This window comes from Anolis carolinensis, chromosome 4, assembly GCF_035594765.1.
Source record: "Anolis carolinensis isolate JA03-04 chromosome 4, rAnoCar3.1.pri, whole genome shotgun sequence".
NCBI classification, from domain to species: Eukaryota; Metazoa; Chordata; class Lepidosauria; order Squamata; family Dactyloidae; genus Anolis; species Anolis carolinensis.
This window is the reverse complement of record NC_085844.1, coordinates 181,664,283-181,682,849: the sequence shown is the minus strand read 5'-3', so window position 1 is coordinate 181,682,849 and position 18,567 is coordinate 181,664,283. Positions and strand designations below refer to the sequence as shown.

The 18,567-nt window shown below is 41.8% G+C and overlaps 1 pseudogene; it reads left to right on the top strand.

Annotated features, from left to right (window-relative positions):
• The window catches only part of LOC100565057 (cytochrome P450 4B1-like), a 31,422-nt pseudogene extending 12,855 nt beyond the window's left edge, over window positions 1-18,567 (top strand).

Genomic DNA, 18,567 nt, shown 5'->3' with positions numbered 1-18,567 from the left:
CCCAGAAGTTCAGCGAAACTGAAAAATGTTGGCCGATATGGGAAAAAGAGGCACTAGCCATATTAAAAGCCTTAGAATGCTGGCGACACTTTCTCGAAGGAAGCGGAATCCCATTTGAAATTTGGTCTGACCATAAGAACCTCCAGTATTTAAAGTCCCCTCGGAAATTGTCCCCCAAACAGATTAGATGGGCACAATACTTCAGCAGGTTCGATTTCCAATTAAAGTTTTTTCAAGGGAAGCAGAATGTCTTGGCAGATGCTCTTTCACGCATGCCTCAACACGAAGGAATACCCACAGCAAAAGAGGGAACAATATTCTCTGATAAACAATGGGGCTTAGCTGTCAGAACAAGAGCACAAACCCAAAAGGAGAACACTGCTATGGTTGAACTCGACGGAAAAGATAATTGGGGAAACGAGCTGAAACAGTCTTATGAAGGAGACCAGTGGATCGCATCCAATGCAGAACAGGGGGAGCAGAAGGGGGGATTTTGGTTTGTGAACAAGAAACTGTATATCCCAGCAACATTAAGGATCAAGATTTTGCATCGTTTTCACAATAACCAGAGCGCTGGTCACACCGGAATTACAAAAACAACAAAAGCAATAGCAAAACATTGCTGGTGGCCAGGGATGAGGAAGGACATAAAAAATCATGTTGTTCAATGTGATGATTGTGCCAGAAATAAATCGAGAGGAGGGAAGCCAATGGGATTATTACAAACAGTAGCAGAACCTACCAGACCTTGGGAATGTGTAGCTATGGACTTTGTGGGGGAACTACCGGTTAGCAAAGGACATCGTTATATTTGGACAGTATTGGACCTGTTTTCTAAACAGGCCCACTTTATAGCACTGACGAAACTACCATCAGCCGAGAAACTAGCTGAATTGTACATAAACCACATTTACAAACTGCATGGATGTCCCAGTAGAGTGGTCAGTGACAGAGGAGTACAATTCACAGCAAAATTTTGGGAAAAATTCCTGGAAATGCTAGGGGCAGAAAGGAGTTTAAGTTCTGCTTTTCACCCCATGACAAATGGGGCGGTAGAACGTACTCAGCAGACACTTGGGCAGTTCCTTCGAATGTACTCTAACATGAGACAAAATGACTGGTCTCGGTGGTTGGCTTTTGCAGAACTAGCTTTTAATTCGACTATACATTCAGCAACAAATAAAACCCCCTTTGAAGTAGTTTACGGGTATGAAATACAACCTCTGCCCCAGCTGCCAAGATGGACAGAGAATGAGGGAACAGAGGCAGGGAAATGGAAAGCGCAAATGATGGAATGCTGGAGTCAAGTGACTGCATCTTTAAAAGAAGCACATAAAAAGTATAAAGTATTCGCAGACAGAAAGAGGGTGGAAGGTGATAAATTGGGGAAAGGAGATTTAGTGTGGTTAAGTACCCAAAACATCAAACTGGGGCTACCTTCGAAAAAATTGGGCCCTAAATATATTGGACCATTTAGAATACAGGGTGTTATCAACGAGGTGACTTTCCAGTTGGCGTTGCCAAAAAGTTTAGGGAAAATACACCCTGTATTCCATCGTAGCTTACTGAAAAAATATATGGGTACTTTGGACAAAATGGATACATAGAATTATTGTTTTGTTTCAGATTTGTGATGAAAGAAGAACCGAAGAGGAGGACGAAGAAAAGGAGGGCACCATGTCATGGAACCCAGTTACAGGGCTTTGGTAATTCAGCCCTGTAACTGGGAGTCATAACATAAACAATCCCAGAAGCACCTGGCAGAAGAAGATAGAATATGCCTGGGAACTTGGGGCCGAAAGTATAAACAATTATAATTGGTCTAGCGTGTGAAAATGGTAGTAATGTGATATTGGGGGTGGGACTTGATGATGATATTTACGTGTGGTGTTACGTAGCATCAAAAGTTATAAAAATAGTTGTATGTAAACATTGGGTCATTCCTGACTTTTCCAAAGTCATGTGTTCTTCAATAAAGATTGGATTTGAGAGCAGCCATCTCTGATCTGCGTTCAGACTGATCCTTTGAAGTGAGCAGGACACTTTTATATGTTTTTTATTGCTTGGCTTTTATATATTCTTCAATAAACTTCTTGCTGATAATACTCAACTAGTTTGGTATTTGAAGGTCAGAGGGTTTCGTGCTCTGGGGTACAATACTTTCCTCCATGTAGGCTGCAGAAATCATACAAGAAAGCAAGGTTTGTATTGTAAAGAAAGGCACTTTCAAGCAATAATGCCAATCTTCATGCACAGAATATATGTAGAATATGATAGCAATGATAGCAATGCTTGTTGTATATTGTTGTCCTCTCTGAGGCTAGCTGCAGCACCAATGGGCCCAGGAGGGCCCTCCACCAGGTCGCCATGGCTCCAGTTGATTTTGTGTTGTTTGCTGCTTGTTATTTTTGGCAATGAATGTTTGCCACTTTGTTCTTTTATGTGTAAACCTCCCATACACACACACACACACACACACACACACACACATATGTGTGTGTGTGTGTGTGTGTGTGTGTGTGTGTGTGTATATATATATATATATATATATATATATATATATATATATATATATAATTATGTAGTCCAGCAGGGACATGTTGCTCATCCACTATATCACAGGGGAATTTTATAATACTGGCTGCAAACAAATTGATTTTTACAATACAGGCTGTTCCCAAAAGGCTTAGGCAAAAGACAAAGGTATGATATTTCCTACCTTATGTGCTCTTCCTTATTAATAACTTTTGCTATTTTGATCACACACTGATGTGGCTTGGCCACGTATCTCTGTTTTTATCTGTGGCATTTTGGAGAGTATGTTTCACTGTGAGGAGATGTCAGCCATTGATTCAAGATTTTTCTTCTTATTGCTAATTATCTGCTGGAGTGAGTTAGATGGGCAACCCTATGGCCCAAATTCAGTTTATTGGCAAGTCAAAAGAATTAAAGATAAAAATGTTGGATGTGCTTGTTTTCTTGCTTATAATATAACACAGTTTTGCTATAATTCTGGAATACTTTAAAGACCTCATCTGACGGGGGTTTTCCCCATCCTGGCATGCCGGCGAGACAGAGCCAGAATGGAGCCTTCTGAAGCCCATCATATGACGCAGGGTTACTTCTGTTGGGGCTCCATCCTGGCTGCATACTCAGAGGAAGCCCTGAGGATATGGGTGAATCCTGTATCCTCATTGAAGGAAGCCAGGGACATCCGGGAAATGTCATGGGATGGTACCTCACGAGTAATCCTAGTAAGGGAACAAAGCTGGGTGCTGCCCCATTGTTTCCTCTACTGCTCCACGGTTTCCCCTTCTGTTGCCCAGCTTCTGGACTTCCATCTGATGAGACCGTTAGTGTGGTCTTCATCATATGTGTGCTCAATAGGACTTACTTGTGGTTTGTCTTCCTCAATATGATTATGCCTACTTTCTGTGTCTTATTATCAACACTCTTGTTGCCTGCAGGGATAATGCCTACATTAAGGCTGTCTATGACCTCACCTGCCTGTTTAGTCAGAGGCTGAACTCTTCGTGGCTCCACAATGACCTCATATATTGGTTTAGCTCCCAGGGGCGCCAGTTTCACTATGCTTGCAGACTAGCCCACCATCACACAGGTATGTTTTAAAAGAATGGTCATTTCCCCTGCACCATTGTGGTTTAAATGTTTCTGTTGTTTACATGAACATTGCTGAATTAATATCAGGTGGGTCAAAAGAGCCAAAGAAAGGACAAAGTTAAGAATTTTGGATTAATTCACTGTATTTTTGCCCTTTAAATAACAATTACTGTCAACCAGACATATTTGCTGGGGCTAGTGGTATGCAACTCCATAAAAGTAGAAAGCCCAGAAATAAAAGAGGGAGCATATCTCTCTAGGAATTTCCAGGTCCTCGAGTCAGGGGTGGCCCAACTGTGAGGCAAATTAAGCAGTTGCCTTTGGTGCCATCCTCTGGGGGCGCAGTTGAGGCGCTCCTGCGTGCACGCGCACCCCCAACTCCTCCTCCCAGGGTTGCTCATGCGCCTCCGTTTCACCCGGCTCCTTTCCCCCGGCCTCTTCGACCCCTTCAGCCTCCTGCCCTTCGCTCTCCTCTTCTCTTCCTCCTGCTCTGGGCCCTGCGTCCCAGGAGCCCCTTCTTTTCCTCCTCCTCTGGGCTGCCCCTCTTCCCTTGCCCCGGGGACCTCAGGGCCAGGGCCTCTCCCTCCAGGCTTTAGGCTCCCACGGCGCCCTCCTGCTCCTCAGGGGGCCCTCTTCCCGCCTCAACACCACTCCCCTTGGGCTCCGTGCGGGCTTGGTCCTCCTCCGTGTTCATCTCCCCGCCTTCCTCCTCTGCCGTTGCCATCTCTCATGCCTCTGGCATGCCAGCTGACCACCTCAGGGAACGCGTGGCCTAATTGTAGGTGAGTCGATGCTGGATCTGTGGAAAGGGAGGACTGTGGCTCCAGGCATTCCTTTCCCCCTTTCCTTTCTCCTTCTCTCTCTCTCTCTCTCTTTCTCTCTCTCTCTCTCTCAACGGGAGTCCTAGGGAGGGGAGGTAGTAGAGGCTGCTGTGAGGCTCCATTCTGCGTGCAAAGAGGCCTCTGGCTCCGTTGGGTGACGAGCAGGGGAAAGAGAAGGAGGCACCAGCGGAGGGGCGGCGAGGAGGGGCCAGAGGGGGCTGGGGGACGGACTGCAAAGTCGAGACTGACCCACCTCGGGCACCAGCAACCGGAGCCAGCCGAGCTGAGCCAAGCCTTTGCGTCCTGGAGCGAAGGAGGCAGGAGCCCAAGCCACCAAGGCGCACGCCAAGGAAGCGATCCTGGCCTGCGCCTGAGGGCTGTCTCCTCCCTGCCAAAGACACCCCAATTCAAAACAGGAACCACACCCACGTCCCCCTTTGGCAAAGCATTACCTCCTCACTGAGCTTTGGAGCTGCTTCTGCCTGTGCTGGCCCTTTAAGGCCACAGTGCCCGGGTTACCCCCTTTGCATGCTGGGAAATGCAGTTCTTGGCCTTCTCGAGTAAAGCGGAGGAAGCAAGTGGGAGGAGCCACCAGCACTCGGCTTCCCAGGAGGCACTGCGCTGCGGACCAGACAGAAATGCAGTCCCTCTTAAAGGGACAGGCCATGTTTTGTTGCTTTCCCACCTGGCTGCAAATGGATAGGAAAGCTTGGCTCTCTTTGGGCTGCAATGCTATCTGTATCGCCTTACCACTGAAATAGGGCTCAGGAGAAAGAAGTGAGGGAATCTGTCACTGGATGCAGTTTGTAAACAATGTTCATAGGATCATATAGAGTGGGAAGGGACCTCTAAAGGCCATGCAATCCAACCCCCTTCTTTCTGGGTTGGGTGGAGATTGATTTGTCATTTGGGAGTTGTAGTTGCTGGGATTTATAGTTCACCTACAATCAAAGAGCGCACTGATCTCCACCAATGCCACTTCTACACTGCCTTATAATCCAGATAATCAGATCAGATAATCCAGATTATCTGTTTTGAACTGCATGATATGATGCCCCTTCGACATTGCCCTATAAAATCCAAATTATCTGCTTTGAACTTGATTTTATGACAGTGTAGACTCATATAATTCAGTTTAAAGAAAATAATGTGGATTGGTGCCTGCTTTGATAATCTGGATTATGTGACAGTGTAAAAGGGACCTGAGAGTATACTGCCATATAATCTATTTCAAAGCAGATTATCTAGATTTTATTTCACAGTGTAGATGGGCCCTAAATTCAATGGCAAAAGAAATTATGCCAAATGGTATCAAATTTGTCCACTTTTGCACAAATTGGGCTGATTTGGCAATTGGTTTTGCTACTGATCGAAGTGAATGAATGAGAAATGTCCAAAGTTGCATCTACACTGTGGAATGAATGCAGTTTGACACCATTTTAATTGCCAGGCCTCACTGTTATGGAGCCGTGAGAGATGTAGCTTGATGGGGGACCAAAACTATTTGTCAGAGGAAGCTTTGCAAAATGAAACCTCTCATCATTCCATCGAATTGAGCCATGACATATAAAGGTGCATTCATTCTACAGTGTAGATCAAGCATAGGCCCCTCCAGGTGTTTTGGACTTCAACTCCCACCGGCTGTTAGGAATTGAACCAGTTTCGGTTCTATGTGTTGTCAAGGTTTTCATGGCCAGAATCACTGGGTTGCTGTGATTTTTCTGGGCGGTATGGCCATGTTCCAGAAGCATTCTTCTCTGATGTTTTGCCTGCATCTATGGCAGGCATCCTCAGAGGTTGTGAGGCATATTGGACACTAGGGCAGTGAGGTTTATATGTCTGTGGAATGTCCAGGGTGGGAGAAAGAACTCTTGTCTGAGGCAAGTGTTAATGTTGCGATTGGCCACTTTGATTAGCATCGAATAGCCTTGCAGCTTCAAAGCCTGTCTGCTTCCTGCCTGGCGGAATCCTTTGTTAGCTGGCCCTGATTATTTCCTGTCTGGAATTCCCTTTTTAGTGTTTCTCTCATTTACTGTCCTGATGATAGAGCTTTTTGAAATACTGGTAGCCAGATTTTGTTCATTTTCATGGTTTGCTCCTTTCTGTAGAGGATGCCCAAGCAATAAGCAGCCAGACCTCACGAAGCCTGACTGATTCCTGCCGGGGGGAATCCTTTGTTGGGTGGTGTTAACTGGCCCTGATTGTTTCCTGTCTGGAATTCCCTTGTTTTGAGAGTGTTGTTCTTTATTTACTGTCCTGATTTTAGAGTTTTTTTTAATACTGGGGGCCAGATTCCCTTTCGGTGGCCTTTTAATTCCTATGGATTCCTAAGGACCATTAAGGCTCTTCCACACAGCCATATAACCCAGAATATCAAAGCAGAATAACCCACAATATCTGCTTTGAACTGGGCTATCTGAGTCCACACTGCCCTATATCCCATTTCAATGTTTGGTGTTAAATTCGCAAATATAGTAATTCCTACATAACATTGCCATGTATTGAACTGCTTTTTCTGTCAATTTGTTGTAAAACATGATGTTTTGGTGCTTAATTTGTAAAATCATAATGTAATTTGATGTTTAATAGGCTTTTCCTTAATCCTTCCTTATTATCCAACATTTTTGCTTATCCAACGCTTTTATTTTTCAGTGATTGGTTTTTTTGGGAGGGGGGGGGCAAAATTCTGTTCTCTTACACTTGAAAATTACCTAGGGCTGGCACTGCCTCCAGTGCTGTTCTATCATTGATTTCCACTGTTTGCTAGAAGTTGTGCTGGAGGATTTAGAAATTCCTAGAGAGACAGTATTAATAAAATTTGCCAATAATCAAATCTGAAAAAGTTGAATTCTCAAAGGTAGAGGTCCAATGGTATATATTTTCTTTTTTCTTCTCTTTCTTTTGTTTTTCTTTGTACTTGATCTGAATTCTTCATTCCTTTCTGCAGAGGTCATTTCTGCCTTCTCCTAAGAAGTCAGTCAATTCTTTGTCTAGGAAGGGGCAACCCTGAGGTTCCAGCCTTATAATGAATGGTAGCTAACATCCACACATGAGAACCAGCTTTTAGGGGCTCTTCTAGCCATGTTTAGATCAACATCTTTTGTCTTTTTTCCCTCACAGAGGATAGACTTCAACAGTACACTACCTTGAATTGCTGAAAAATTCAATCTATCATTTCAACTGAGCAAAAAGCTTAATTATCATTGATAGAAATATTGCTTAACTGATTTGCTCATATTTTACTTCTTATGTCTACTACAGACAATGTAATAAGGGAGAGAAAGGAGTCCCTTAAGAATGCGCAAGAACTTGAGAAAATATTGAAGAAGAGACGTTTGGATCTCCTAGATATTCTCATTTGTGCAAAGGTAAGAATTTTACAGCAATGTCTCCTAGCCAGCAAAATTATTTTTTCAGCTAACATTATGAATTTAGCTGAAATAGTTTCTCCAAGCATTGACTCCTTTCCATTTGCATTATGCAACTGTCACAAAACAGTCCTGAGATGACCTAAGTAAGACCCATAGTCTGTGCACCCATGCCATCTTGTCCCATACTCAAGGAGCATTTAAGGATCCTATACTATACTACGGTTAGAAGTTCAGGACTGTCCTTGCCCTAGACATTTTTGTGCCAAAACCTGGAAGCCAGGAATAGCCACTGATGATGTTATCAAGTATTAAAGTACCAAACACAGTCATTTAAATAGAAAGAGGATTGGGAGTGAAGAATGTTTGGAAAATACTATTAAAAATCTTATTATTATTATTTAATTCATTTCTATATCGCTTTTCTTACCCCTAGGAGGACTCAAAACAGTGTACAGCATTATACATGGCAAAGATTCAATGCCTCACATCCATATAAGCATATTAAAACATCCATAAGTGAAATCATTAAAAATTATACAAACCCTCAGCATAATGATAAAACATTAAAACATTAAGTATTAAAACATGTAAACATTGCATCGATCCCATGATTTTCCTTAGCTGCTTGCATGTTGGTGTTATTTGTTGAATGCCTGTTTATACAGCCAGGTTTTAGCTTCTTCCTGAAAGCCAGTTTGGCCATTTTCCAGAAGCATTCCCTCCCTAACATTTCATCTACTCCCATGGCAGTCATCCCCAGAGGCTGTGAGGTCTGTTGGAAACTAAGCAAGGGAGGTCCATGCATTCATGGAATAATGTCCAGGGTGGGAAATACAGAATTTGAATACAGAAATTGAGTTATTATCCTGCCTCGGAAACACTTTGCCTTTTTTACTGCTTTTTATTTCCACTTTTCCAAGAGTGAAGTTTCAAAAAAATGCCATGCCAGATAACATCCAATAATAGAGAATTTTATTGCCTCTCACACAACCACACTGCACAAAAAAGTCTTAAAGGATTGTGGCCATAATAGTGACTTATAGTCCACTATAAGCAACACAACTACCTTGAGGGGCTGGCAGTTAATTTTTGGCAGGCAAGTTGGAGCGGTTGTCCATACTTCCATCTCACCCATCTGGCCTCCTTAACACCTGGCTTGACTAAATCCATGTAAAAGGCTTATTTGGAGCTGCGTCATTTCTACTACAATTATGATGAGAAGGAAAAAGCAATGGGATGTAGTGGAAGTTGAAGCAAATTTGATCTAACTCTTGTGAGAGCGATCCTCCAAAATCTTGAAATTGTATAGCTGCACAAAATTTGGGGGGAAACATAAAAATACCCCCCAAAATCCCCAGCAATATGGGAGGGGCCAACAGGAGACTATTCAACAGGAGACTAGTGAACAGAAAAAGCACGTTATTGTACTTGTCACAGAAGTAAAAGAAATGTAGGAGTGATCAGTATTGTGTGTATCCTGCCCCCCAAACTGGGAGTGGGGGGGGGGGCGAGCAGCAGGGAGGGGTGGGAAGAGGTGTGCAAAGTGCTGAGGAACGAGAAGGATGGCGTTCCCCGGTGCATTGCAGACCAGGGAAGCGGGCGCCGTTTCATTGGTTTGCAAAGCGCTGAGAAACGCCTTCCTGGTGAGAAGGAAGCAATCAGTTGGAAGGCCTGCGCACGTGCACAGGCCCATTGCCCAAAAAGCATGGTCGATGGGCCTGTGCGTGTGCGCAGGCCTTCCAATTGACCTCTCGGACATGGAAGACCCACCCGTCCGCGCGGTTGATTGCTTGGCGCCGCGCAGAGTGATTTTTTTTGGCCTGGTGCTGCATGGAGCGGCCTAGGCGGGCTGGGACTCCCGGCGCACGTGGGGGCGCCTCGACGGCACCCCCGGTAATAATGCACCACAGGCGAGCACCTAATTGGCCTTGCCAGTGGACTGCCTCTGGCTGGCATCTTACTGGTATTGCCAACTACAGTACATTCACTGTATCAATTATCAAGGAATGGGCTGTCTCTTATGTAAATCCTGTTGCTTCAGTGAGTCTGTTCTAGTTAGACTAACAACAGGATTGTTCCAAGAGTAAATACATCTCAAAATAGCTGCCATTAATTTTGTAAAAAGCAGAATGTAAGAAGCTACATACTTGCTCAGCTTCAGGAATCCCTTTTCCCATCAGGAAGAAATGTTGTTTCTTGTGATTGAGATTTACAAGTTATTGTCACGAAATACCCTCAAGTTGACTTTGACTTATGGTGGCTCTTTGAACAAAATATATGAGGTCAAATTGTGTTCATCCTGGTAGGCTGCAGGGCATGAAAGTCTGCTTTAAAGTTACTAATGATTTTTCCTTATGTTGGACTTAAATCAAGCTCAGTGCATCAGATCTTATCAATAACACAAACTCTATGTTCCCTGCGTGGTTAGGATGAAAATGGGAACTCATTGTCAGATGAAGACGTGTGTGCCGAAGTGGATACATTCATGTTTGAAGGTCATGACACCACAGCTAGTGGCATCTCTTGTCTCTTCTAATGTATGGCCCAGAATCCTGAACATCAACAGAGATGCAGAGAAGAGATAACAGAGCTTCTTGGCAAAGAGGGGCATGTGCAATGGTCAGACCTCATTTTGCTCTTTATCTATATATGTTTTCTGGATCATATTTTCAAAGTGTTTTGATGTTTCTAAAGGATGTATTTGATCATAGGCCTCAAAGGTTGTTTTGCAGAACTCAGCTTGGGTTGTGACACTTCCTCTTAAGAAGTGAGTTTAACAATGATACAATCTTAGTTTCAAATGTTGGAAATCACTGAGAAATTACCATCTCAATATGAATTTGTATAAAGAAACATGTACCACCCTCGATTTACAATTCTCAAAGGTACTTCTAAATTGCTATGGTTAATTATATTAACCATACATCAACTTTCTTTATATAAACAAAATATTAATAACATTTGTTAGGGAGGGTAAAGAAATCTCAATGGAAGATATATGCTCTGTCATACAATACTTTGTTTCCTAATTTATGAGCAGAGAAAATAACCCAGTCTTCCAACATTTCATTTGAAATTGGCTTGAAATGGATCGCTCAAACAGTAGAAAATATGATTTCTCATACATAGAAAAAGATCCCTCACTTGCACAGAACAGATATCGAATATTTCCTTCCATTATGGTGTCTAACATGCAAACATATCAGCAACACACTTTATTCACTCCGAGGTTATATATGACATTTTTTTTTCTTTTGAACTTCAGCAAGTAGCTAACACTTGGCTTTTTTTTCCTTGAAAAAAATTAACATTTGTGAGACTTGTTTAATTATTTCCTCCTGCCTTTCAGGGATGACCTAGGAAAGATGACATACACCACCATGTGCATTAAAGAGAGCCTTCGACTTTACCCACCAGTCCCTCAAGTGGCACGAGAACTGAATTCGCCAGTGACATTTCCAGATGGACGAACACTACCAAAAGGTCTGTCTTCCACACATCTTTTGCAGATTTGGAATTGTTTATGTATTTCCTTTTCTCGTCAATAATTTGAGGGATTGTCTCTAATAATTACATGAAAAAGATGTAGGAATAGTCTACATGGGATCTTCAAAAAGTTTATGCACCCTTCTTAACTCTATTTAATAAGAATTTCATAAATTGCATCACTTTTCTACATAGTCATCTTCCTTTGTAATGTACTTCAACAGCATCATACCAACCTTTTAATGCCATCAGCAAAAATGTTTTTGGTTGAATATAGCCACTGATTACTGCTGCTTTCTCTGTTTGCTACTTGCACTTATACATAGGAATGTCAGTTGCTTCGGCATCCATCTGGCACATGCTTTACTGAACTAAGGGCTGGCATGATTCAGGCAGATCCAACCTTCGCGTTCAGCTTCTCTGCAACCTCTTTGACTGTGATTCTTCCATTTTCAGTTCCAGGATTCTATCTTCATTCCTTGTGGTCATGTTTTGTGTTGGATGCCTGGAACACTCTGCATTTATCATGCTAGTATATCTATTTTTGAACATTTTAAACCACTCGTGGATGCTTCTATGAGAACACGCATACAGAGATAAATTTGTGTTTCCAGTACACTTTCTGTGCACAAAAAATATATGATGGAATGCTGCTCCTCTTCAGTGCAATTTACAAGTTTCGCAGTCATTTTCACCACACTGTGCCACCTTTTACTGAACTGAAAGGTGGGACAACCTTCCAGACAGACTAGTCACATGATACTTTCAGACACTATTTGTTGTTGTTGTTGTTGTTGTTGTTTATTCATTCAGTCGTTTCCGACTCTTTGGACCTCATGGACCAGCCCAAGCCAGAGCTTCCTGTTGGTCGTCTCCGCCCCCAGTTCCTTCAAGGTCAAGCCAGTCACTTCAAGGATACCATCCATCCATCTTGCCCTTGGTCGACCTCGCTTCCTTTTTCCTTCCATTTTCCCCAGCATCATGATCTTTTCCAAGCTTTCTTGTCTTCTCATTATGTGGCCAAAATACTTCATCTTTACCTCTAATATCCTTCCCTCCAGTGAGCAGCCGGGCATTATTTCCTGGAGTATGGGCTGGTTTGATCTTCTTGCGGTCCAAGGCACTTTCAGAATTTTCAGAATGGAAGGAAAAAGGAAGAGAGGCCAACCAAGGGGACGATGGGTGGATGGTATCCTTGAAGTGACTGGTTTGACCTTGAAGCAACTGGGGGCGGCGACGGCCGACAGAAAGCTCTGGCGTGGACTGGTCCATGAGGTCATGAAGAGTTGGAAATGACTGAACGAATAAACAACATCTTGCCTCTGCTGCGTATGACATAGATGGATATTATCAATCCTTCCCTATCTCCTTCTCATTCCATTTCTATTTCTGAACCTTCCCACTCCTTAGAATGTAGAATAGGTTTAGTATAGATTCAGTAACTTTCCTGTTAGTAACAGAAAGTAATGAAGATTAGTTCTTTGACTATTGATGTCCTTTCCTCCTTAAATACCCATCTTACATTCACTCACCTAAGCTAACAACTTCCCTCTGCTAACAATTGTTACTCTTGCCTTGATGCTGAAAAGGCCTCTCTCATACCACCTTATTCCTATCTCAAATGTGTCATATGATTGGATTTTCATGGGCAGAAGGTAAAGAGCTTTGGAAAGGGACAGGTTTTTTTGTTGGTCCCTAACTCCCATCCTCTTTGAATCTAATTGCAATCTGTCCATCATCACAGTTGAACTTTAACAGATATCCATGCAAGTTGCAGCATTTCATAGGTTCAAATAAGGAAAGATTGAAATTGAAATGTATATGTCACTTATTTGATTGATATGTGCTGCCTGATTGAGTGCATCTATTGTCCTCATTTAATAGGCTGGATTTAAAGTTGTCTGAAAAAAATCCAAGGTGACTATATCACAACTGTGGGGTAAACATTGCTTGCTATCTGAGAGATAAACATTCAGTAATAAAGTAAATTCTATTATCTTCATGACAGCTTTTGATGCTTTCCTATTTTTGTAGATCAGTCCACAGCTATATGAACTACACTGAATTTCTTTGCGCAAAACATGATATAATGAATGAATAGTGCCATGATAGGTCATGCTGCCTTGCAGCATGTACAGTAGAGTCTCACTTATCCAAGCTTCACTTATCCAAGGTTCTGTATTATCCAAGGCAGTCTGCCTTTTAGTAGTCATTGTTTTTGTAGTAAATGTTGCAATGTTTTGGAGCTAAATTCGTAAATACAGTAATTACTACATAACATCACTGTGTATTGAATATGATGTTTTGGTGCTTAATTTGTAAAATCATAATGTAATTTTATGTTTAATAGACTGTTTTCTTAATCCCTCCTTATTATCCAAGATTTTCGCTTATCCAATGTTCTGCCGGCCCATTTATCTTGGATAAGTGAGACTCTACTGTATTTATTAATACTCAGTCCTGCTTATTAAGCAATGCTTCTCTCTTTGCTTCACAGGGATGTTAACATTATTGAATATTTATAGCCTTCACCGAAATCCTGAGGTCTGGGACAACCCTGAGGTAATTATAAACTAAAACATAAAAAGCTAAGACCATAAAGTCTTTATTGTGTGACTGGGGAAACTGGATGCTTTGAGTGCTAGAGTATAGACTATGAGTCAACTCAATTACTGACTTTTTTGGGATCTCAAGATACTAGACATAGTCTAGTAACTGTCTTTGCCACCTGTAAATCAATTGCATTACTGTAGGAATAATTCACAGAATAATTTTTTCCTGGGAAATTAATTTTTCTACCTTTCTGTTCTAAGAATTTTAGCTAAGCTCAGACACAACAGAAAAGTGGGAGGAAAAGCTGTCATTGACCCTGCTAATCATAAGCACTTATTGCTTTGATTCTGTTTCTCTTGTCCAAATGACAACACTGTTTATCCTGATTATACTTGCTTTGTACTCTGATGTATATCTGAGGAAAATCTGAATGAATTGTCGAACACTAGGAACCTCATCATACTTACCGTACCTTAAACAGCATCCTAGGATGCTTATGCCCCATCTTCAGGACAGAGCCCCACAACATTGTGTGACTTCCAACAGAGCCCCCCCACCCACCCAACTGGCATGAAAGTATTGCTGAACACTTTCTTCCTAACTTGGGAGGCTTCTCGTGTTGTGCTGGCTCTATTTGAGCCAGCACAGGGCCTCTCCAAGAGGGCAACACTTTCCCTATGTGATGGGGAAAGCATCATCATGCAGCCCCTCTATTTTCTTGTGGAAGCCAGGTGAAGTGAGATGCTTCACCTGGCCTTTCTGATGAGGCTGTAAGTTGCCTCCAATTTTCATGATCTCTTTTCTGTCCTTAGATTGTGAATTATGTACATTGCACTTCCATGCATGCTGCATTGGATGCAGCACCAATTGGATATGGTTCTGGGAAGCATCTCTTACTCATCTTCTATTCTGGGATCATAAAATCAGAGTTGGAAGACTTCAAGGGCTATACTTGCCAACATTTTGCAGATGAAAACTGGGACACAATGTCAACAAGCAACATCAGACTGTGATCAAAAGGTTGTGGCTAGACAACAAGAAAGCAAAAGTTAATAATGGGGAAGAACATAGAAAGCTACTGTTTTAATCAAAGGAATCTTGGAATTTATGTACTGAATTTAGGAAAGTTTGCAGGGGGGGGAGCTCCAACTGGAAAGGACAGGACTCTGCCCCTTCCCTCCTGCTGTGTTGAGTGAGTGAATGCTAGAGTGTGAAGATATTATTCAAAGTCAGTGTTTTTGATAAATGAAATTTGAATCTTTGCCAGGGTAGGGCTGACAGATAGCAGCCAGAAATGCTATCTGAATTCTGCTCCCCTTTGTGTCCACCTGTTGATATGAATCAAGCTTTTCATCTTACGCATAAAACAAAAACAAATACAAGAGTAAATTGGATGCTGCCCCGGATTTATATATTCAGTTGTCTGACATAAGGTCCAATTACAAAACTATTTAAGTGCAAAAATCAAACAATTTTATTCAATATATCAGTTGTGGATCTAGTATCCTCTTCTACCAAAATAAGTATGTATATTTAACATGTTTTCCCTTTATTTCCAAACCTAGTAATTTATACAAAAAACTCAGGTGAAAGGAGTAGATGAAAGAAGGCAGACCTTTATAGGTTTACAATCTATACATATAAAAGTCAAAGTATGTTTGGGTTGCTGTGAGTTTTCCGGGCTGTATGGCCATGTTCCAGAAGCATTCTGTCCTGACATTTTGCTCACATCTGTTTGTTTGTTCTACAATGGGCTTTCAGCTAAAAAACTACTCTTTTGGGGGCCGTGGCCCAAAAAATGAAAACATATACATGTAGTGTGTCCTGGATATGCATTTTCTGATGGAAATATTCATAAAATCAAAAAGTATTTGTAATATGTAGTATTACAAAATGCAGCAGCTACTGCTACTGCTAAATAAAAATCAGGGATAGATATACTGTATTTCATCATATAATATGTAAGAAAAATAAAAATATAATTTTGGCACCCCAGAAAGGGGGGGGGGGGTTGCAAGTATTATGTGGTTGTGACTATTATGCAATAAAATATGGTGTGTTCTGTAAGAAACAAAATCTTCTGAAAGGTTTTATGACTGGAAATGTTGGGAAACCACTGCTTTAGAAAACTGACATGCAGAAAGGAGAGTTGCAGCCCCCTTGATTCTGGACCAGGACTATGGTTCAGATCCTGGTATGTCTTGCCTGTGTGGCTTAATATGCATACATGCACGCTCATGTTAGTGCACAGAAACAAGTTATTCTCTCTGCCTCCAACGCCCGCAGGCTGACTTGTGTTTACTATTAATATGATAAACACCATGCAATGTATTGCATTTGTTCAATTAATTGTATTTGTGCAATTAATTGCATTCAATCAAATAGCGTCAAATCTACATTAACCTTAACACTTATGAATATGAAATAATATTTCTTCAGGATATTATCTTTTTCCTATTTTTCTTGACAGGAAGACAGAATTTGAAGCATAGATTCTTGATCTAAACCTGTTTGGGGGGGCATTAACTTCAGTGGGGGCATATAACCATGGAAGTGTGTATGGAATTACAATCAAAACATACAATTTCTGGCACAGATCTTTTTGTCCAAAAATCATGATCAAGTCCCACACTCAGATATTTATTTTCTTCAACAGGTCTTTGATCCACTAAGATTTTCCATAGAAAATGTAAAGTGTCGCCACCCCTTTGCCTTCCTTCCTTTTGCTGCTGGGCCAAGGTAAGAAGTTTCTGTATTGTTTTTTATGTTTCTTCTCTGAAAGATATTTATTTTCCATGAGATTGAACTGAGTTAAACACTTATAGAAGTGTAAATAGATTTCAATCAGTATTAGATACTTAAACATTCTTACTACTTCATAAACACTTTGATCGATATCTGTGGATTCATATATTCTTTGAGTGCATTATTTATTTGTTTATCACTTTTCAGAGTGGCTTTCACACTTAATACAGTGAAAATGCTGAAACAATACTATGGACAGATAAAATATAAGGTATCACAGATGAGAATTATTGGAAGAAGATGCCCAGATTAAATAACACAATGTTATTATTGTTATTGTGTGCCTTCCAATTTATGGCGACTGTATCCTAGGATTTTCTTGACAATATTTCTTCAGACATAGTTTGCCATTGTCTGCCTTTTAGACTGAGAAAATATGACTTTCCCAATTCACCCAAACGGTTTCCATGGCTGAACAGGAATGTGAACCCTGGTTTCTTAGGAACCCTATTCCTCTAGTCCTGACTCACTATACCATATCACCTCTAAAAATATACAGAGAGTCTCAAAAACTCACAAGGATTGAGGACTAATAACATTTTCAGTTAGTAGCAAAAAGAAAGCCAAAAACGTGGACAGTAGAAAAGGTACTTATGTGACAACTTCTGGAATTTTTCTTAAAATATAATGGTTTTTTTTGTATTTTCATTTGCATTCAGGAACTGCATTGGACAACAGTTTGCCATGAATGAGATGAAAGTTGCTCTTGCCTTGACACTTCAGCACTTTGAACTTTTGCCTGATTGTTCCAAGCCCCCCATACCCATTCCACAGATTGTTATCCGCTCCAAGAATGGGATACATCTGAAGCTGAAACCTATCCACTGATCTTTAATATAGTATAATTCTAGCATTAGTGCTTTGGAATTCTCAAATAAATATTGGTAGCATATTAACTTTATATACCGTCCTATGTACTATGCCTTGCCAGACATACATAAATTCACTGAAATACACCACTACTTCCAAATGTAATCCCCCCATCCCAATATACTATTGGAATATTTGATGGCAGGATTTCCCATTATTGGTGTAGGGATGATTGGGAGTGGGGGGGGGGAGAAACTGTGGGGAAACATACATTTTCTCACCCCCTCGACGGATTGTCACCTTGCCTTGGTGAGGGGGCTTGCGTGTTCCAATGAACCTGCAGGCACAACCACTAGAGTCATGCACTCCCAGGAGGGGCCACAGGGGGGATCCAGACCAAGAACAATCCAAAGACCCTAAGACCTCAACGGCGGAGCAGGTGGAGGATAACATGTTACATGTTACAACGGCTGTGAAGGCTGAAGAAGGCTGAAACAGACTGAGAAGCCACTCTCGTTGTGTTAATCATGCCACTGCTGGGACCTCACTCTGTGAAGCCTGTGTGTTGCCCAGCTGTGCACCGACCTCCACACATTTTAAAAAAATCTCACACAGGCATCTTCCAAGAAAAATAAAAACAAACCAACAAAGGTCCCATGGTGATCAGCGAGTGGCGACGGGGGCAGGACTGTGAAATCTGGAAACCCCTAGTCACAGACTGACACATGGGCAGTGGATACTCAGTCGCTCTACCTCACGGTCCGAGGCAGTTGAGTAGTCCGGCAGCTGCATCCATGACTGAGCAGCTCTTTTTAGGATCCGCTCAGCTTACCCCACACGGGGAAGGGGCTAGAAAAGGTGCCCTAAACATAGTCTGCCTCTCTTACACTGACTGGACTGCCGCATCCAGAGGGGTCACCACTCTGCGGCCAAAAAAGAAAAATGAACTTTGGAACATGGAACATACAGACGCTGTTGGACAACACTGACAGTGAACGCCCCGAACGCAGGACTGCTATCATTGCAAGGGAGCTGGGATGCTTTAACATCGACATAGCAGTGCTTTAGGAGACCCGGAGAGCAGGGGAGGGACAGCTAAA